This window comes from Scyliorhinus torazame, chromosome 8 (assembly GCF_047496885.1).
Source record: "Scyliorhinus torazame isolate Kashiwa2021f chromosome 8, sScyTor2.1, whole genome shotgun sequence".
Taxonomy (NCBI): domain Eukaryota; kingdom Metazoa; phylum Chordata; class Chondrichthyes; order Carcharhiniformes; family Scyliorhinidae; genus Scyliorhinus; species Scyliorhinus torazame.
This window is the reverse complement of record NC_092714.1, coordinates 8,914,472-8,937,460: the sequence shown is the minus strand read 5'-3', so window position 1 is coordinate 8,937,460 and position 22,989 is coordinate 8,914,472.

Sequence of the window (22,989 nt, the reverse complement as noted above, 5' to 3'; positions counted from 1 at the left end):
TTTAAGGATGACATCCGGGCAATAGTAAGGGATGACATCGGTGCAATGGAGGATAAGGTTGACTCCATTTGGGTGGAAATCAGGAATAGTAAGGCGAAAAAGTCACTGATTGGAGTAATCTATAGGCCACCAAATAGTAACATTATGATGGGGCAGGCAATAAACAAAAAAATAACTGATGTGTGTAGAAATGGTACAGCAGTTATCATGGGGGATTTTAATCTACATGTCGATTGGTTTAACCAGGTCAGTCAAGGCAGCCTTGAGGAGGAGTTTATAGAATGTATCCGCGATAGTTTTCTCGAACAGTATGTAATGGAACCTACGAGGGAACAAGTGGTCCTAGATCTGGTCCTGTGTAATGAGACAGGATTGATTAATGATCTCATAGTTAGGGATCCTCTCAGAAGGAGCGATCACAATATGGTGGAATTTAAAATACAGATGGAGGGTGAGAAGATAAAATCAAACACTAGTGTTTTGTGCTGAAACAAAGGAGATTACAACGGATGAGAGAAGAACTAGCTAAAGGTAGACTGGGAGCAAAGACTTTATGGTGAAACAGTTGAGGAACAGTGGAGAACCTTCCAATCGATTTTTCACAGTGCTCAGCAAAGGTTTATACCAACAAAAAGGAAGGACGGTAGAAAGAGGGAAAATCGACCGTGGATATCTAAGGAAATAAGGGAGAGTATCAAATTGAAGGAAAAAGCATACAAAGTGGCAAAGATTAGTGGGAGACTAGAGGACTGGGAAATCTTTAGGGGACAACAGAAAGCTACTAAAAAAGCTATAAAAAAGAGTAAGATAGATTATGAGAGTAAACCTGCTCAGAATATAAAAACAGATAGTAAAAGTTTCTACAAATATATAAAACAAAAAAGAATGGCTAAGGTAAATATTGGTCCTTTAGAGGATGAGAAGGGAGATTTAATAATGGGAGATGAGGAAATGGCTGAGGAACTGAACAGGTTTTTTGGGTCGGTCTTCACAGTGGAAGACACAAATAACATGCCAGTGACTGATGGAAATGAGGCTATGACAGGTGAGGACCTTGAGAGGATTGTTATCACCAAGGAGGTAGTGATGGGCAAGCTAATGGGTTAAAGGTAGATACGTCTCCTGGCCCTGATGGAATGCATCCCAGAGTGCTAAAAGAGATGGCTAGGGAAATTGTAAATGCACTAGTGATAATTTACCAAAATTCACTAGACTCTGGGGTGGTCCCGGAGGATTGGAAATGAGCAAACGTGACACCACTGTTTAAAAAAGGAGGTTGGCAGAAAGCGGGTAATTATAGGCCAGTTAGTTTAACTTCGGTAGTAGGGAAGATGCTGGAATCTATCATCAAGGAAGAAATAGCGAGGCATCTGGATGGAAATTGTCCCATTGGGCAGACACAGCATGGGTTCATAAAGGGCAGGTCGTGCCTAACTAATTTAGTGGAATTTTTTGAGGACATTACCAGTGCGGTAGATAACGGGGTGCCAATGGATGTGGTATATCTGTATTTCCAGAAAGCCTTTGACAAGATGCCACACAAAAGGTTGCTGTATAAGATAAAGATGCATAGCATTAAGGGTAAAGTAGTAGCATGGGTAGAGGATTTGTTAATTAATAGAAAGCAAAGAGAACATAAGAACTAGGAGCAGGAGTAGGCCATCTGGCCCCTCGAGCCTGCTCCACCATTCAATGAGATCATGGCTGATCTTTTGTGGACTCAGCTCCACTTTCCGGCCCGAACACCATAACCCTTAATCCCTTTATTCTTCAAAAAACTATCTATCTTTATCTTAAAACATTTAATGAAGGAGCCTCAACTGCTTCACTGGGCAAGGAATTCCATAGATTCACAACCCTTTGGGTGAAGAAGTTCCCCCTAAACTTAGTCCTAAATCTACTTCCCCTTATTTTGAGGCTATGCCCCCTAGTTCTGCTTTCACCCGCCAGTGGAAACAACCTGCCCACATCCATCCTAACTATTCCCTTCATAATTACATATGTTTCTATAAGATCCCCCCTCATCCTTCTAAATTCCAACGAGTACAGTCCCAGTCTACTCAACCTCTCCTCATAATCCAACCCCTTCAACTCTGGGATTAACCTAGTGAATCTCCTCTGCACACCCTCCAGCGCCAGTACGTCCTTTCTCAGGTAAGGAGACCAAAACTGAACACAATACTCCACAGTGGAGATTAATGGGTGTTTCTCTGGTTGACAATCAGTAGCTAGTGGCGTCCCTCAAGGATCAGTGTTGGGTCCACAATTGTTCACAATTTGCATAGATGATTTGGAGTTGGGGACCAAGGGTAATGTGTCCAAATTTGCAGACGACACTAAAATGAGTGGCGAAGCAAAAAGTGAGAGGATACTGGAAGTCTGCAGAGGGATTTGGATAGATTAAATGAATGGGCTAGAGTCTGGCAGATGGAATATAATGTTGACAAATGTGAGGTTATCCATTTTGGTAGGAATAACAGCAAAAGGGATTATTATTTAAATGATAAAATATTAAAACATGCTGCTGTGCAGAGAGACCTGGGTGTGCTAGTGCATGAGTCGCAAAACGTTGGTTTGCAGGTGCAACAGGTGATTAAGAAGGCAAATGCAATTTTGTCCTTCATTGCTAGAGGAATGGAGTTGAAGACTAGGGAGGCTATGCTGCAATTGTAGAAGGTGTTAGTGAGGCCACACCTGGAGTATTGTGTTCAGTTTTGGATCTTTCTAGAAACATATAAGATTATGAAGGGAAGAGATAGGATAGATGCGGGCAGGTTGTTTCCACTGGCGGGTGAAAGCAGAACTAGGGGGCATAGCCTCAAAATAAGGGAAGTAGTTTTAGGACTGAGTTTAGGAGGAACTTCTTCACCCAAAGGGTTGTGAATCTATGGAATTCCTTGCCCAGTGAAGCAGTTGAAGTTCCTTCATTAAATGTTTTCAAGGTAAAGATAGATAGTTTTTTGAAGAATAAAGGGATTAAGGGTTATGGTGTTCGGGCCGGAAAGTGGAGCTGAGTCCACAAAAGAGCCATGATCTCATTGAATGGTGGAGCAGGCTCGAGGGGCCAGATGGCCTACTCCTGCTCCTAGTTCTTATGTTCTTAAATCACCACAGTGGGGTCGTTGGAGATGTTTAAGGCAGAGGTAGAAACATTCTTGTTAGGCAAGGGAATCAAGGGTGGTGTTTGTAACACTAATGGTTAAACCATGATCTTATTGAATGCTGGAACGGGCATGAGGGGCTAAATGGCCTATTTCTGCTTCTATTTCATATATTCGTATGTAGAGTGGTTAGCCCTTGTCTCCAATGAATTTTGAGCTCTGAGGATTTCAGGGAAAACACAAGAACAAATGAAATAGGAGCAGGAGTGGGCCATTCGGCCCACCATGGTTGACCTTGGGCTTCAACTCCATTTTCTCAACCACTCCACATATCCCTTGATTCCCCAAGAGACCAAAAATCAGCCTATTGCAGCATTAAATGTCATCAACGATGGATTGGATTTGTTTATTGTCACGTGTACCGAGATACAGTGAAATGTATTTTTCTGCGAGCAGCTCAACAGATCATTAAGTACATGGGAAGAAAAGGGAATAAAAGAAAATACATAATAGGGCAAAACAAGGTACACAATGTAACTACATAAGCACTGGCATCGGATGAAGCATACAGGGTGTAGTGTTAATGAAGTCAGTCCATAAGAGGGCCATTTAGGAGTCTGGTGACAGTGGGGAAGAAGCTGTTTTTGAGTCTGTTCGTGCGTGTTCTCAGACTTCTGTATCTCCTGCCCGATGGAAGAAGTTGGAAGAGTGAGTAAGCCGGGTGGGAGGGATCTTTGATTATGCTGCCCGCTTTCCCCAGGCAGCGGGAGGTGTAGATGGAGTCAATGGATGGGAGGCAGGTTCGTGTGATGGACTGGGCGGTGTTCACGACTCTCTGAAGTTTCTTGCGGTCCTGGGCCGAGCAGTTGCCATACCAGGCTGTGATGCAGCCCGATAGGATGCATTCTATGGTGCATCTGTAAAAGTTGGTAAGGGTTAATGTGGACATGCGTCTGGGGAATGGGTATGGTGCCTCTGGGTAAGAGAATCCTAAAGGTTCACAAACCTTTGAGTGAAGTAATTTCTCCTCATCTCAGTTTTCACCCGTTTCCGCACAGACCAAGGTCTTTGTGCAGTAAATCGGTACAAAAGAAGCCTTGCAGTGAACCCAAACTGCAGCTGTGGTGCCCCCCCCCCCCCCCCCCGATCAATGACTCACATCATCGAAGACGGCCTCCTGACAAAACTCAGCGGCAGGGTCAGGGAGTCCCATTTGGCCACCGCGGAAATTAGTGCCTGGCGACTGCTTGTAACCAGCTGCCCGCTCACGAACCCACTCGCGTTGAGAGGTTAACTATCCACCGCCGCTCATCTCTTTCTCTCTCCATTGCTGCCGACTGAGTGGCTGAACGTTCACAGACATCCAGCATACTCTGAGAGTCAAACCGGTGGCAACAATCTACGTGTGTTTGTTTGCAGCTTCTTGACCTGGGAAAGGGAGGTTTGCCCTGAGCGTCTCCACTTTGACATCCTGCCCCCTCCTCGTTTCAAACCAGAGTTTAACTGTAACGTAACCTTTCCTGCCTGTCATCGCCGTCCACCGCTGTCCATGCTGCTGGGGTAAAGGAGTGCCCTGCCCTCTTCATTCACTCCCTGTACTTAACACTTCAAACCTTCCACTAAAATAAGCAGCAGGCAGCAGTTAAAGTTATTCTTTCAGGTGTGATCGGTTCTGGACTAATATGGATGCTTCTGGTGTACAGAATAGGGAACAGAAATTCATTTTCTCTTCTTAATTCATTTTCTCAATTATTCTTTCTGTTTTGAGGGGCTTTGCTATGCTCGAATCAATTTATTTCTATCAGTCGATGCACCTTCTTTGGCACCTCTAATTAAATCTGATATCTCTTCCTTTTAGTTTTGTGCCAATTGTCTCCTCCTTGCTCTTAAAGGCGTTGTCCCAGGCTTGACATGCAACGCAACAGAAGCTCGGCATCTCTGGTTCCTGGTTATATGTGGCAACATGAGTGTTGCTGATGTTTAGTGACATACATGTCTGACTTTGTACATCCACACCCATCTGCATATATGATGTGTGAGTGTCAATGTCTATGTGCGTGTGTCTGCTATTTGTGCATCTGTGTATTTCTGTCTGTGTCTTCATGTTTCTCTATAATGTGCATGTGTGTATGTATGTCTGCGAATGAGAATGTGTGTGTGTGCTTCTGTGTGTATATGCCATTGTCTGTCCGCTGTGCGTATGTATGTGTGTTTGCATTCCTATTTGCATGTGCAATTCTGTGTTTGTGTGTCTCTATGGTATGTATCTGTGCATGTGTGTGCATCAGTGTCTCTATGTATGTGTATCTGTGTCTGTATGCGTGTGTATTGTCTATGTGTATGATTCTGTCTGTATGTGTGCATATCTGTCTGTATGTGTGCGTATCTGTATGTATGTGTGTGTATCCGTCTGTATATGTGTGTATTTGCCTGTATGTGTGTATCTGTCTGTACTGTCTGTATCTGTCTGTATGTGTGTATCTGCCTGTATGTGTGTATCTGCCTGTACTGTGCGTATCTGTCTGTACTGTGTGTATCTGTCTGTATATGTGTGTATCTGTCTGTATGTGTGTATCTGTCTGTATGTGTGTATCTGTCTGTACTGTGTGTATCTGTCTGTGTATGTGTGTATCTGTCTGTACTGTATGTATCTGTCTGTATGTGTGTATCTGCCTGTATGTGTGTATCTGCCTGTATGTGTGTATCTGTCTGTACTGTGTGTATCTGTCTGTATATGTGTGTATCTGTCTGTATCTGTCTGTATGTGTGTATCTGTCTGTATGTGTGTGTATCTGTCTGTATGTGTGTATCTGTCTGTACTGTGTGTATCTGTCTGTATGTGTGTATCTGTCTGTATATGTGCGTATCTGTCTGTACTGTCTGTATCTGTCTGTATGTGTGTATCTGTCTGTATGTGTGTATCTGCCTGTATGTGTGTATCTGTCTGTATGTGTGTATCTGTCTGTACTGTGTGTATCTGTCTGTACTGTGTGTATCTGTCTGTGCTGTCTGTATCTGTCTGTATGTGTGTATCTGTCTGTATGTGTGTATCTGCCTGTATATGTGTGTATCTGTCTGTACTGTCTGTATCTGTCTGTATGTGTTTGTATCTGTCTGTGTATGTGTATATCTGTCTGTATGTGTGTATCTGTCTGTATGTGTGTATCTGTCTGTATGTGTGTGTATCTGTCTGTATGTGTATATCTGTCTGTATGTGTGTATCTGTCTGTATGTGTGTGTATCTGTCTGTATGTATGTATCTGTCTGTATGTGTGTATCTGTCTGTACTGTGTGTATCTGTCTGTATGTGTGTATCTGTCTGTACTGTGTGTATCTGTCTGTATGTGTGTATCTGTCTGTATGTGTGTGTATCTGTCTGTATGTGTGTATCTGTCTGTATGTGTGTGTATATGTCTGTATGTGTGTATATGTCTGTATGTGTGTATCTGTCTGTATGTGTGTATCTGTTTGTACTGTGTGTATCTGTCTGTATGTGTGAATCTGTCTGTATGTGTGTGTCTGTCTGTATGTGTGTATCTGTCTGTATGTGTGTGTATCTGTCTGTATGTGTGTATCCGTCTGTATGTGTGTATCTGTCTGTATGTGTGTATATGTCTGTATGTGTGTATCTGTCTGTATGTTAGTATCTGTCTGTATGTGTGTGTATCTGTCTGTATGTGTGTATCTGTCTGTACTGTGTGTATCTGTCTGTATGTGTGTATGTGTCTGTACTGTGTGTATCTGTCTGTATGTGTGTATCAGTCTGTACTGTGTGTATCTGTCTGTATGTGTGTATCTGTCTGTATGTGTGTGTATCTGTCTGTATGTGTGTATCTGTCTGTATGCGTGTATCTGTTTGTACTGTGTGTATCTGTCTGTATGTGTGAATCTGTCTGTATGTGTGTGTATCTGTCTGTATGTGTGTATCTGTCTGTATGTGTGTATCTGTCTGTATGTGTGTGTATCTGTCTGTATGTGTGTATCTGTCTGTATGTGTGTATCTGTCTGTACTGTGTGTATCTGTCTGTATGTGTGTATCTGTCTGTATGTGTGTATCTGTACTGTATCTGTCTGTATGTGTGAATCTGTCTGTATGTGTGTATCTGTCTGTATGTGTGTATCTGTCTGTATGTGTATATCTGTCTGTATATGTGTGTATCTGTCTGTATGTGTGTATCTGTCTGTATGTGTGAATCTGTCTGTATGTGTGTATCTGTCTGTATATGTGTGTATCTGTCTGTATGTGTGTATCCGTCTGTATGTGTGTATCTGTCTGTATGTGTGTGTATCTGCCTGTATGTGTGTATCTGCCTGTATGTGTGTATCTGTCTGTATGTGTGTATCTGTCTGTATGTGTGTATCTGTTTGTACTGTGTGTATCTGTCTGTATGTGTGAATCTGTCTGTATGTGTGTATCTGTCTGTATGTGTGTATCTGTCTGTATGTGTGTGTATCTGTCTGTATGTATGTATCTGTCTGTATGTGTGTATCTGTCTGTATGTGTGTGTATATGTCTGTATGTGTGTATCTGTCTGTATGTGTGTATCTGTCTGTACTGTGTGTATCTGTCTGTATGTGTGTATCTGTCTGTATGTGTGTGTATCTGTCTGTATGTGTGTATCTGTCTGTATGTGTGTATCTGTCTGTATGTGTGTGTATATGTCTGTATGTGTGTATCTGTCTGTATGTGTGTATCTGTCTGTATACGTCTGTATGTGTGTATCTGTCTGTACTGTGTGTATCTGTTTGTATGTGTGAATCTGTCTGTATGTGTGTATCTGTCTGTATGTGTGTATCTGTCTGTATGTGTGTGTATCTGTCTGTATGTGTGTATCTGTCTGTAAGTGTGTATCTGTCTGTATGTGTGTGTATATGTCTGTATGTGTGTATCTGTCTGTATGTGTGTATCTGTCTGTACGTGTGCATCTGTCTGTATGTGTGTGTATCTGTCTGTATGTGTGTATCTGTCTGTATGTGTGTATCTGTCTGTATCTGTCTGTATGTGTGTATCTGTCTGTATGTGTGTATCTGTCTGTATGTGTGTATCTGTCTGTACTGTATCTGTCTGTATGTGTGAATCTGTCTGTATGCGTGTATCTGTCTGTATGTGTGTATCTGTCTGTATGTGTGTGTATCTGTCTGTATGTGTGTATCTGTCTGTATGTGTGTATCTGTCTGTATGTGTGTGTATATGTCTGTATGTGTGTATCTGTCTGTATGTGTGTATCTGTCTGTACTGTGTGTATCTGTCTGTATGTGTGTATCTGTCTGTATGTGTGTGTATCTGTCTGTATGTGTGTATCTGTCTGTATGTGTGTGTATCTGTCTGTATGTGTGTATCTGTCTGTATGTGTGTGTATATGTCTGTATGTGTGTATCTGTCTGTATCTGTCTGTATGTGTGTATCTGTCTGTATGTGTGTATCTGTCTGTATGTGTGTGTATCTGTCTGTATGTATGTATCTGTCTGTATGTGTGTATCTGTCTGTACTGTGTGTATCTGTCTGTATGTGTGTATCTGTCTGTACTGTGTGTATCTGTCTGTATGTGTGTATCTGTCTGTATGTGTGTGTATCTGTCTGTATGTGTGTATCTGTCTGTATGTGTGTGTATATGTCTGTATGTGTGTATATGTCTGTATGTGTGTATCTGTCTGTATGTGTGTATCTGTTTGTACTGTGTGTATCTGTCTGTATGTGTGAATCTGTCTGTATGTGTGTGTCTGTCTGTATGTGTGTATCTGTCTGTATGTGTGTGTATCTGTCTGTATGTGTGTATCCGTCTGTATGTGTGTATCTGTCTGTATGTGTGTATATGTCTGTATGTGTGTATCTGTCTGTATGTGTGTATCTGTCTGTATGTGTGTGTATCTGTCTGTATGTGTGTATCTGTCTGTACTGTGTGTATCTGTCTGTATGTGTGTATGTGTCTGTACTGTGTGTATCTGTCTGTATGTGTGTATCAGTCTGTACTGTGTGTATCTGTCTGTATGTGTGTATCTGTCTGTATGTGTGTGTATCTGTCTGTATGTGTGTATCTGTCTGTATGCGTGTATCTGTTTGTACTGTGTGTATCTGTCTGTATGTGTGAATCTGTCTGTATGTGTGTGTATCTGTCTGTATGTGTGTATCTGTCTGTATGTGTGTATCTGTCTGTATGTGTGTGTATCTGTATGTGTGTATCTGTCTGTATGTGTGTATCTGTCTGTACTGTGTGTATCTGTCTGTATGTGTGTATCTGTCTGTATGTGTGTATCTGTACTGTATCTGTCTGTATGTGCGAATCTGTCTGTATGTGTGTATCTGTCTGTATGTGTGTATCTGTCTGTATGTGTATATCTGTCTGTATATGTGTGTATCTGTCTGTATGTGTGTATCTGTCTGTATGTGTGAATCTGTCTGTATGTGTGTATCTGTCTGTATATGTGTGTATCTGTCTGTATGTGTGTATCTGTCTGTATGTGTGTGTATATGTCTGTATGTGTGTATATGTCTGTATGTGTGTATCTGTCTGTATATGTGTGTATCTGTCTGTACTGTCTGTATCTGTCTGTATGTGTTTGTATCTGTCTGTGTATGTGTATATCTGTCTTTATGTGTGTATCTGTCTGTATGTGTGTATCTGTCTGTATGTGTGTGTATCTGTCTGTATGTGTGTATCTGTCTGTATGTGTGTGTATCTGTCTGTATGTGTGTATCTGTCTGTATGTGTGTGTATCTGTCTGTATGTGTGTATCTGTCTGTATGTGTGTATCTGTCTGTATCTGTCTGTATGTGTGTATCTGTCTGTACTGTGTGTATCTGTCTGTATGTGTGTATCTGTCTGTATGTGTGTATCTGTCTGTACTGTATCTGTCTGTATGTGTGAATCTGTCTGTACGTGTGTATCTGTCTCTATGTGTGTATCTGTCTGTATGTGTATATCTGTCTGTATATGTGTGTATCTGTCTGTATGTGTGTATCTGTCTGTATGTGTGTATCTGTCTGTATGTGTGTATCTGTCTGTATGTGTGTATCTGTCTGTACTGTGTGTATCTGTCTGTATGTGTGTATCTGTCTGTATGTGTGTATCTGTCTGTATGTGTATATCTGTCTGTATATCTGTGTATCTGTCTGTATGTGTGTATATGTCTGTACTGTGTGTATCTGTCTGGACTGTGTGTATCTGTCTGTGTATGTGTGTATCTGTCTGTACTGTATGTATCTGTCTGTATGTGTGTATCTGCCTGTATGTGTGTATCTGCCTGTATGTGTGTTACTGTCTGTACTGTGTGTATCTGTCTGTATATGTGTGTATCTGTCTGTATCTGTCTGTATGTGTGTATCTGTCTGTATGTGTGTGTATCTGTCTGTATGTGTGTATCTGTCTGTACCTGTCTGTATGTGTGTATCTGTCTGTATATGTGCGTATCTGTCTGTACTGTCTGTATCTGTCTGTATGTGTGTATCTGTCTGTATGTGTGTATCTGCCTGTATGTGTGTATCTGTCTGTACTGTGTGTATCTGTCTGTACTGTGTGTATCTGTCTGTATATGTGTGTATCTGTCTGTACTGTGTGTATCTGTCTGTGCTGTCTGTATCTGTCTGTATGTGTGTATCTGTCTGTATGTGTGTATCTGTCTGTATATGTGTGTATCTGTCTGTACTGTCTGTATCTGTCTGTATGTGTTTGTATCTGTCTGTGTATGTGTATATCTGTCTTTATGTGTGTATCTGTCTGTATGTGTGTATCTGTCTGTATGTGTGTATCTGTCTGTATGTGTGTGTATCTGTCTGTATGTGTATATCTGTCTGTATGTGTGTATCTGTCTGTATGTGTGTATCTGTCTGTATGTGTGTATCTGTCTGTACTGTGTGTATCTGTCTGTATGTGTGTATCTGTCTGTACTGTGTGTATCTGTCTGTATGTGTGTATCTGTCTGTATGTGTGTGTATCTGTCTGTATGTGTGTATCTGTCTGTATTTGTGTATCTGTCTGTATGTGTGTGTATATGTCTGTATGTGTGTATATGTCTGTATGTGTGTATCTGTCTGTATGTGTGTATCTGTTCGTACTGTGTGTATCTGTCTGTATGTGTGAATCTGTCTGTTTGTGTGTATCTGTCTGTATGTGTGTATCTGTCTGTCTGTGTGTGTATATGTCTGTATGTGTGTATCTGTCTGTATGTGTGTATCTGTCTGTATGTGTGTGTATATGTCTGTATGTGTGTATCCGTCTGTATGTGTGTATCTGTCTGTATGTGTGTGTATCTGCCTGTATGTGTGTATCTGCCTGTATGTGTGTATCTGTCTGTATGTGTGTATCTGTCTGTATGTGTGTATCTGTTTGTACTGTGTGTATCTGTCTGTATGTGTGAATCTGTCTGTATGTGTGTATCTGTCTGTATGTGTGTATCTGTCTGTATGTGTGTGTATCTGTCTGTATGTATGTATCTGTCTGTATGTGTGTATCTGTCTGTATGTGTATGTCTATGTCTGTATGTGTGTATCTGTCTGTATGTGTGTATCTGTCTGTACTGTGTGTATCTGTCTGTATGTGTGTATCTGTCTGTATGTGTGTGTATCTGTCTGTATGTGTGTATCTGTCTGTATGTGTGTATCTGTCTGTATGTGTGTGTATATGTCTGTATGTGTGTATCTGTCTGTATGTGTGTATCTGTCTGTATACGTCTGTATGTGTGTATCTGTCTGTACTGTGTGTATCTGTTTGTATGTGTGTATCTGTCTGTATGTGTGAATCTGTCTGTATGTGTGTATCTGTCTGTATGTGTGTATCTGTCTGTATGTGTGTGTATCTGTCTGTATGTGTGTATCTGTCTGTAAGTGTGTATCTGTCTGTATGTGTGTGTATATGTCTGTATGTGTGTATCTGTCTGTATGTGTGTATCTGTCTGTATGTGTGCATCTGTCTGTATGTGTGTATCTGTCTGTATGTGTGTGTATCTGTCTGTATGTGTGTATCTGTCTGTATGTGTGTATCTGTCTGTATCTGTCTGTATGTGTGTATATGTCTGTATGTGTGTATCTGTCTGTATGTGTGTATCTGTCTGTACTGTATCTGCCTGTATGTGTGAATCTGTCTGTATGCGTGTATCTGTCTGTATGTGTGTATCTGTCTGTATGTGTGTGTATCTGTCTGTATGTGTGTATCTGTCTGTATGTGTGTATATGTCTGTATGTGTGTGTATATGTCTGTATGTGTGTATCTGTCTGTATGTGTGTATCTGTCTGTACTGTGTGTATCTGTCTGTATGTGTGTATCTGTCTGTATGTGTGTGTATCTGTCTGTATGTGTGTATCTGTCTGTATGTGTGTGTATCTGTCTGTATGTGTGTATCTGTCTGTATGTGTGTGTATATGTCTGTATGTGTGTATCTGTCTGTATCTGTCTGTATGTGTGTATCTGTCTGTACTGTGTGTATCTGTTTGTATGTGTGTATCTGTCTGTATGTGTGTATCTGCCTGTATGTGTGTATCTGCCTGTATGTGTGTATCTGTCTGTATGTGTGTATCTGTCTGTATGCGTGTATCTGTTTGTACTGTGTGTATCTGTCTGTATGTGTGAATCTGTCTGTATGTGTGTATCTGTCTGTATGTGTGTATCTGTCTGTATGTGTGTGTATCTGTCTGTATGTGTGTATCTGTCTGTATGTGTGTATCTGTCTGTATGTGTGTGTATATGTCTGTATGTGTGTATCTGTCTGTATGCGTGTATCTGTTTGTACTGTGTGTGTCTGTATGTGTGAATCTGTCTGTATGTGTGTGTATCTGTCTGTATGTGTGTATCTGTCTGTATGTGTGTGTATCTGTCTGTATGTGTGTATCTGTCTGTATGTGTGTATCTGTCTGTATGTGTGTATCTGTCTGTACTGTGTGTATCTGTCTGTATGTGTGTATCTGTCTGTATGTGTGTATCTGTACTGTATCTGTCTGTATGTGTGAATCTGTCTGTATGTGTGTATCTGTCTGTATGTGTGTGTCTGTCTGTATGTGTATATCTGTCTGTATATGTGTGTATCTGTCTGTATGTGTGTATCTGTCTGTATGTGTGTATCTGTCTGTATGTGTGAATCTGTCTGTATGTGTGTATCTGTCTGTATATGTGTGTATCTGTCTGTATGTGTGTATCTGTCTGTATGTGTGTATCTGTCTGTATGTGCGTATCTGTCTGTATCTGTCTGTATGTGTGTATCTGTCTGTATGTGTGTATCTGTCTGTATGTGTGAATCTGTCTGTATGTGTGTATCTGTCTGTATGTGTGTATCTGTCTGTATGTGTGTATCTGTCTGTATATGTGTGTATCTGTCTGTATTTGTGTATCTGTCTGTATGTGTGTATCTGTCTGTATCTGTCTGTATGTGTGTATCTGTCTGTATGTGTGTATCTGTCTGTATATGTGTGTATCTGTCTGTATTTGTGTATCTGTCTGTATGTGTGTATCTGTCTGTATCTGTCTGTATGTGTGTATCTGTCTGTATGTGTGTATCTGTCTGTATGTGTGTATCTGTCTGTATGTGTGAATCTGTCTGTATGTGTGTATCTGTCTGTATGTGTGTATCTGTCTGTATGTGTGTATCTGTCTGTATGTGTGAATCTGTCTGTATGTGTGTATCTGTCTGTATGTGTGTATCTGTCTGTATGTGTGTATCTGTCTGTATATGTGTGTATCTTTGTGCTGACTTTGAGCTTCATTTTAGTGCAAATGTGAGAGTTTTGTGATTGAAGGAAATTAAGGGTTAATTTCTGTCTAAAGTCTAGTCTTTCTTTTATTTAGTAATTACCTTAAAAGTTGCTGTTTGGATTGGAAGGATTGCCTTTAAAGCAGGGTTGAAACAGACTTGCTTGCAGCTGCAACTTGTTAATTAGATAACTGGCTTAAACCCGTTTTCAGAGGCTAGAGTCAGACAGTCTCACAGTGGGCAATCTGACAGTGCTGACTTCATTTGCACTGGAGTGCTGACCTTGGGCTGCATTGGAGTGCTAAAATGGGAGTTTTGTGACTGAGGGAGTGGGGTGAGGAGGGAACAAGGTCCTCCTTTAATTTCCGACCTGTCCTCAAAGATCGTAGCTGGGAGCTTACAAAGAGCGCAGCTGACTGGTGTAAGTCCTGATGGGTATTTTTCAAACTTGATTGAATTGTAAGTCATTGTTTTAGCAAGGGTAGGGACTTAGATGATTTTTTAAAAAATATAATAGTCTTCTAAAGTTTTAAATTTAAAGGTTTTACACATGCCAGGAGAGCTCAGAGCCATGGTTTGCTGCTCTTGCTCAATGTGGGAATCCGGGAACATTCCAGTCCCCGGGACCTGCATGTGTGCAGGGAGTGTGTCCAGCTGCAGCTCCTGGAAGCTCGGGGTTCCGAGCTGGAGCGGCGGCTGGAGGCACTGCGGAGCACCCTTCAGTCTGAGAGCATTGGGGATCGCGCATATAGAGAGGTGGTCACACCGCAACTGAAGGAACCTGAGGAAAGAAGGGAAGTGCTGACCACCAGGCAGTCTAAGCGAAACAGGCAGGTGCTTCAGGAGTCCCCCGAGGACCAGCCGCAAATCGGTATTCCATTTTGGAGGCTAATGAGGGTGTTGGTTCCTTCAGGCAGTGCTTTCAGAGTCAAGCTCCTGGCACCACCGGCAGCTTATCTGCACAGGAGGGGAGAAAGAGAGGAAGAGCAATAGTAATAGAGAATTCTATAGTCAGGGGAACACATAGGCACTACTGTGGTCATCAATGTGACTCCAAGATGGTGTGTTACCTCCCTGGTGCCAAGGTCTGAGGTGGCACTGAACGGCTGCAGGGTATCCTGAAGGGGGAGGGAGATTAGGCCGAGGTCATGGTACATGTTGGTACCAATAACATCGGTAGAAAGAGAGATGAGCTCTTGCATCCTGAATTCAGGGAGTCAGACAATAGACTAAAAAGCAGGACGTCTTGGGTTGTAATTTCTGGATTACTCCCAGTGCCACGTGCTACTGGGTACAGGAATAGGAGAACAGCGCAGGTGAATGCATGGCTTAAGAGTTGGTGCAGGATGGAAGGCTTTAGATCCCTGGACCATTAGGACTGTTTCTGGGGAAGGTGGGACCTGTACAAGTGGGAAGGTCTACATCTGAACCAGAGCGGGACTGACATCCTTGCTGGCGGATTTGTGAGTGCTGATGGGAGGAATTTAAACTACTTTGGCAGGGGGAGGGGCGCAGGCTGATAGCAGAATAGGGACACAGTATAACATAGACAAGCAATCAGCTCAGAGTGAATACAATGGTAGTAAGGTTCAAGGGAGTAAGACAATGCTGGATGGCCTCTACTTTAATGCCGGGAGTATTACAGGTAAAACAGATGAGTTAAGGGTGATGATTGACCCGTGAAATTGTGATATAGTAGCCATGATGGAGACATGGTTCAGGGAGGGGCAGGATTGGCAGCTCAACATTCCAGGATATAGAATCTTCAGGCGAGACAGAGGAAGGGGCAAAAGTGGAGGAGGAGGCATTGTATTATCAGTTAACGAGTCAGTTACTGCAGTAAGGAGAGATGATATCTTGGAGGGGCATCAAATTAAGCTTTGTGGGTAGAGCTTAGGAATAAAAAACGGACAGCCACATTGCTAGGTGTTTATTATAAACACTCAGATAGTCAGTGGGAAATTGAGGAGCAAATATGTGCACAATTCGCAGAGATGCGTAAAAATAATAATAATAATATTCTTTATTAGTGTCACAAGGAGTTTAGACAGGGATCATGATTGGCACAGGCTTGGAGAGCTGAAGGGCCTGTTCCTCCGCTGTATTGTTCTTTGTTCTTTGTGACAGAACTCTTTGAAACTGATTAATTTGTCAAACATGATTTCTCATTCACAAAATCATGCTAATTCCATCACAATTAATTCTAGCATTTTCCCAATGACAGGTGTTAAACTAACTGCCCATAGTTCCCTGCTTCCTGTCTCCCTCCTTTCTTGAATAAAGTAAAGTCGCCAGAGTCTCAGGTGACCATGGGCTGCTTTCCCCTTTGAGGGGGAGAGCTGACTGGTGGCGATTTAACCTGACGACACAAAGGTTGGTGGAATTGCGGATAGCGATGAGGACTGTCAGAGGACACAGCAGGGTTTAGATCGTTTGGAGACTTGGGCAGACAGATGGCAGATGGAGTTTAATCCGGACAAATGTGAGGTAATGCATTTTGGAAGGTCTAATGCAGGTAGGGAATATACAGTGAATGGTAGAACCCTCAAGAGTATTGAAAGTCAAAGAGATCTAGGAGTACAGGTCCACAGGTCACTGAAAGGGGCAACACAGGTGGAGGAGGTAGTCAAGAAGGCATACGGCATGCTTGCCTTCATTGGCCGGGGCATTGAGTATAAGAATTGGCAAGTCATGTTGCATCTGTATAGAACCTTAGTTAGGCCACACTTGGAGTATTGTGTTCAATTCTGGTCTCCACGCTACCAGAAGGATGTGGAGACTTCAGAGAGGGTGCAGAACAGATTTACCAGAATGTTGCCTGGTATGGAGGGCATTAGCTATGAGGAGCGGTTGAATAAACTCGGTTTGTTCTCACTGGAACGAAGGAGGTTGAGGGGCGACCTGATAGAGGTCTACAAAATTATGAGGGGCATAGACAGAGTGGATAGTCAGAGGCTTTTCCCCGGGGTAGAGGGATCAATTACTAGGGGGCATAGGTTTAAGGTGAGAGGGGCAAGGTTTAGAGTAGATGTATGAGGCAAGTTTTTTACGCAGCGGGTAGTGGGTGCCTGGAACTCGCTACCGGAGGAGATGGTGGAAGCAGGGACGATAGTGACATTTAAGGGGCATCTTGACAAATACATGAATAGGATGGGAATAGAGGGATACGGACCCAGGAAGTGTAGAAGATTGTAGTTTAGTCGGGCAGCATGGTCGGCACGGGCTTGGAGGGCCGAAGGGCCTGTTCCTGTGCTGTACATTTATTTGTTCTTTGTTCTTTGTTCTTTGGGGGCCGCCACACCTCAGGCAAGGTTGAATGCAGGCATTTCAGATATATCGTATTCTATGTATTTGGTGCAGTAAGGGTTAACAGTCTGGGTTGGTGTGTATGATTGCTGCAGTCATGTTTAAAAAAATCCTGGTTTGAAAGGCCGGAGGCTTTTTGGAGACAGAGTTGCAATCAAAGCATCGTAAAAGTTGGGCTAGGGACTTTTATTTCTATAAAAAGGGTACCCTGGGGATTGGATAATTAGTGACATTGTGTTTGGTCTTCGTCAGATGCTATAACTAATAGGAGGAGCTAGGGCTTTACCAGGGCTCTAGTAGGCAGACAGCGTTTAGTTTCGGATGAACGGTGAGCTAAGAAGCAGTTTCTGAAGAATACAGCCAGCAATTCAGCATTATTCTGATAGGTCTCTTTCTTTCAAGCAGTCTCCAAAGATCTTGCTCTCTCAAAGTGGTTTATCGAAAACATCTCTTGACAGCAAGTACTCCTGGGTTGGTTAACTGTATTTAAAAGTGAATTTTGACCTGAGATGGACTTTGCTTAAGTGGAGATAAAAGATAGCAGTTGGGAGCATTTGATTGTACTGTTAAGCATTGCTTAATGGTCAGTTGTAAACTACTTACACTGTGATGCTCAAGTTAGCAATATTGCGTTGGCAATGAAGTTTGTTTTCCTGTCCCATATCCCTATTTGTGCGTGGAATCAATCCTGGAGCGAAGTATCCTTTCCTCACAGTCTTACAAATTAAATAAAATATTCGGATTTCTGTTTGGTAACCCAGCAACTATTGGGGTCTGGTCCAAGATTGTAATAGTGCACCTTCATGAAAAGCATCAGCTGGTACGGGAATTGAACCCATGCTGTTGGCCTCACTCTTCATCACACGCCAGCTGTCCGGCCAATTGAGCTAAACCATATGGATGCTACAGTTGCAGTTTTCCTGGGACTTTGGTAGAATCTAAGGAATTTTGGAAGATTGCAATTAATGCGTCCACTATCACTGCAGACATTTCCATTAAGACCCTCGGATGCAGGTCACCTGGTCCAGGAGATTGTCAGTCTATAGTCCGATTCATTTCCTAGTGCTTTTCCTCTAGGATTGCGATTGCTTTATGTTTCTCCCTCTCTTTTGCCTCCTGATTATCGATTATTCTTGGGGGTCTTTCTGTGTCTTTTACTGTGAAGACAGATAACTAAATACTCGTCCAAAGTCTCTGCCATTTCTTTGTTTCCCGTTATTACTTCCCCAGTCTCACGCTCTGAAAGGACCAGCAGTCCCCTTCACAACTCTTTCCCCGTGTCCGTGGGAAGCTTTCGCTGTCTGGGTTTTGTACATTTCTTGCACTTTTCTCTGACACGCCACATTTTCCTCACAATCATTATTTTTAGTCATCCTTTGTTGGTTTCTAAAAGCTTCCCAATCTTCTGACCCACCACTAACTTTTGCAGCGTCGTACACCTATTTCAATTTGATGCCATTCTTAACTTCCCTGGCTAGTTACAGATGGTGCATTCGTGTCCTGTAATGTCTGTTCGACTGCCTCACATTTTAGTTGATTTTCCCATTCCACTTTAGCCAGATCTGCCTTCCTGCCATTATAATTGCCGATATTTAAATTCCAGCCAGTGGTTTGACATCTCTTTATCTGCCTTACTAGCCACATCTTCAAGAAACTAATAAGTTTGTTCTATTTCCATAGTCTGATTTCCAAGTGCATTGTTACAACTTCCCTTATGAATAGGTTCCAGCATGTTCCTGATGACTGATGTCTGGTTCACTGGTCCGCAGTTCCCATTTGCACTCTCCCCCTCTCTCCTGACTCGCAGTCTTACCTTTACCAACTTTCAATCAGTTGGGACTGTTCCAGAATCCAGGGGATTGTGGTAAAATCATAGCCAGAGTATCCTCCGTCCCTGCAGCCACTTCTTTCAGAACAGCAGGGTGCAGGGTCCTGGGGATTTGTCAGCTGCCAGTGCCATAGATTTCTCTAAATGCCTTTCCTCCGCTGATGTTAATTACTGAAGGTTCTTCACTCGAATTAGCTCCTTGGCTGGCCTCGATTTCTGCTATGTAACTTGTGTCTTCCACTGTGAAGGCAGACACAAAAACATTTGTTCAACATCTCTGCTGTTCCCTTGTTCCCCATGATAATGCCTCCCCTCTCTGCCACTTTGCACCAATGTTTATTTTAGCCGCTCTCCTCTTTTTCATATCTTGTAAGTCTAAACCCTCAGCAAGAAGAAACACACAAATATGTACACATTGTTCGAATAGCCCGTGCATCAGTCAAAGGGCTCATTTTATTTTGACTGCCGATAGTCCAGCAGGATGAAACACGGCGATAGATGGAGGACGGAGATGACCTCGGATGTGACTTACCAGCCGCGTCCCGCTGGAAGCGGGATGGGAGACCTCTCCTGGGATCCCCGCCAGCCATTATGCCTTGTGGGATCTAACCAGATCCCGCGAGACGGGGCGATCTGGATGCCGCCCACAATGGGCGGGACCCAGTCTCTCACGGTTAACTGAGTTTAAGAACCCACTGAGCCATGCTGACACCGGATCGAACGACCACCCAGCATTTATCGGCCTCTCGAGGAGACCCTAACCGAACGCCGGTTAGTACTGCTCCCCACAAACAGGAACCAAGTGTACCAACAATTGGGGGGGGGTCTCCCAGGCGATTGAAGGCCCCTAGGTAGTCGGCCTCTGGCCAGGCTGGCACCCTGGCACTGCTGATACCACCTGGGTACCCTGGCAGTGCCACCTGGGCACCCTGGCAGTGCCACCTGGGCACCCTGGCAGTGCCACCTGGGCACCCTGGCAGTGCCACCTGGGCACCCTGGCAGTGTCACCTGGGCACCCTGGCAGTGTCACCTGGGCACCCTGGCAGTGTCACCTGGGCACCTTAACAGTGTCACCTGGGCACCTTGGCAAGGTGATCAAGGTTAAGAAGGGTGCTGATGGTGGCACAATAATTCAAAGAACAAAGAACAATACAGAGGAACAGACCCTTCGGCCCTCCAAGCCTGTACCGGTCATGATACCACCCTTGGCCAAAACCCTCAGCACTTCCTTGTGCCGTAACCCTCTATACCCATCCTATCCATGTATCTAATTCGCCCCCCCCACCCCCAGACAGTATGAATCTGACCCTATTTCCAGTTCTCTCCAGCTTTGACAAAGAATCATCCAGACTCGGAACGTTAGCTCCATTCCCTCTCCACAGATGCTGTCAGGCCTGCTGAGATTGTCCAATGTTTTCTGTTTCGTATCGATAAGTGAAGTTTCTTGTGAGTTGCACCTGGGTGAGCTGCCCTCTTTATGGTTCCTCTTGCCTCTCTTTCTGGATGAATTTCACTCTTGGCCGCGTTTAACAGTGAGACATGAAGCTGTACATCTGTCATTCAGGGGATCATCCCCAGAAACTAGCAGCAGAGCACCATATTTCACCAACAGCAGGGCTCACTATCCAATCACGTGAACAACTTTCAAATAACCGCTGTAACATTTCAGGGGCCCATTGTCATAAATATTTTGACGAATGTTTTCATTCGTTATTGGATTCATTCAAAATCCTCTGCTACAGATAATAAAGGGTCTGGTTTAGCTCACTGGGCTAAATCGCTGGCTTTTAAAGCAGACCCAGGCAGGCCAGCAGCACGGTTCAATTCCCGTACCAGCCTCCCCGAACTGGTGCCGGAATGTGGCGACTAGGGGCTTTTCACAGTAACTTCATTGAAGCCTACTTGTGACAATAAGCGATTTTCATTTTCATATTAAGACACACGTCAGACACACATATAGATCCTGGCTATAGAAAGAAAGGTGACTGAATTGAGAGTCACTGTCTTGGAATCACTTTTGAACAACTTCCTGTTTAATATCAACTTGGAGATTGCGTCACCAACGCCAGTGTCTCCTCCATTGGTGATGTGCCATCAATTAACACAAGACGAGTAGCGAACGAAACTGTGGTTTTCATAAGCTAAACCGAAAGCCTCCTGGCCACTGATCCCGAACTGGGGCAGGGCCGGAGGTCAGCCACCTTTATACTGAGCCCAGGGAGAGGCGGAGCCAGCAGGCAGTGGTTTACCACAATACATGTAGTACAGTAACAGTTTACCACAATACATATAATACACTAAAAGTGGTTTACCACAATTGGTCTGCTTTCAACATGGGAGAATCTGGAAGGTTCCTTGAGGTACTCTTGTGTAATAATAATCTTTATTAGTGTCATAAGTAGGCTTACATTAACCCTGCAATGAAGTTACTGTGGAAAGCCCCTAGTCACCACATTCCGGCACCTGCTCAGGTACACAGAGGGAGAATTCAGAATGTCCAATTCACCTAACAAGCACGTCTTTTGGGACTTGTGGTAGGACTTCTGGATAGGGCAGCACGGTGGCACAGTGGTTAGCACTGTGGCTCCACAGCGCCAGGGTCCCAGGTTCGATTCCCTGCTGGGTCACTGTCGGTGCGGAGTCTGCACATTCTCCCCGTGTGTGCGTGGGTTTCCTCCGGGTGCTCCGGTTTCCTCCCACAGTCCAAAGACGTGCATGTTAGGTGGATAGACCATGCTAAATTGCCCTTAGTGTCCAAAAAAGGTTAGGAGGGGTTATTGGCTTACGGGGATAGGGTTGAAGTGAGGACTTAAGTGGGTCGGTGCAGACGCGATGGGCTGAATGGCCCCCTTCTGCACTGTATGTTCTATGTTCTGTGAAACCGGAGCACCTGGAGGAAAGCCACGCAGACACGGGGAGAACGTGCAGACTCCACACAGACAGTGACCCAGCGGGAATCGAACCTGGGACCCTGGCGCTGTGAAGCAACAGTGCTAACCACTGTGCTACCGTGCTGCCCATCCTTAATATCCTGTTTTTATCAGCAAACATCAATCTAGAATTGCATTTTAATCCCTCATCTGCGATCATTTATTTCAATCGATAACTTTTGCTGTGGATCTACATCAAAGGCTTTCTGAAATCCAACTTTGATGTCAACTGTACTTCTATAATTATAATATTGTATCTGACGATCAGATAACGTTATTCAAGGAGTTATTCAAAAATAAAATAAACAAATAAATTCCTTTTGAAGTCTGCATTAGGGCAGCACAGATATACATAATGTATGCTTGGAGAATGCCAACATGGCATTACTGATAGGAGACACAATAGTTAAGGGGAGAGACAGGCCACGGACGTGATTTCAGGATGGTATGTTGGTACCAGGGTCCAAGATGTTAGAGTGACTGCAGAATGGGGATGTTGGTTGATTGCACAAATGTTCAGTACCATTCTCAGCTTTCCTAATGCTGAAGCAATCTGTACCCACAACCAGCACGATCTGGGCAACATTCAGGTTTGGATTGCTGTGCAGTGTGGGTGTCACACCCCATTTAAGTGCCAGGCAGTGGTCACCTCCGACAGGAGAGGGTCTATCTAACCATCTCCCCTTGACATTCAAACACCAAATCCTTACTATTAACATCCTGGAGGTTACCACTGGCCAGGAACTGAACTGGACTAGCCACATAAATACTGCAGTAGATACATGGGGACACCACAAGTTGTGCTGGAAGTCACACATTGACTTGACTTGGAACTATATCCTATATCCCCATTCTCTCATCACTGCTGGGTCAAATTCCTGGAACTCCCTCCCACACAATACTGCGGGTGTACATTCCCCACAGGAACCCGAGTGGTTCAAGAAGATGGACTGCCACTCAGGGGCAATGAGGGATGGTGCCAGAAACACTTATACCAGGGAGTAAAATATCTCCAATAGAGAAATGAGACATTGACTCAAGGTGATGAGAATGTGAAAGCGATCAACAGTAGTTGAAGCAAGTTGTTCAGACATTTTCAAAAGCAATCTAGGCAGGTGTGTGAGGGCAAATACAATAGGCATGGTGC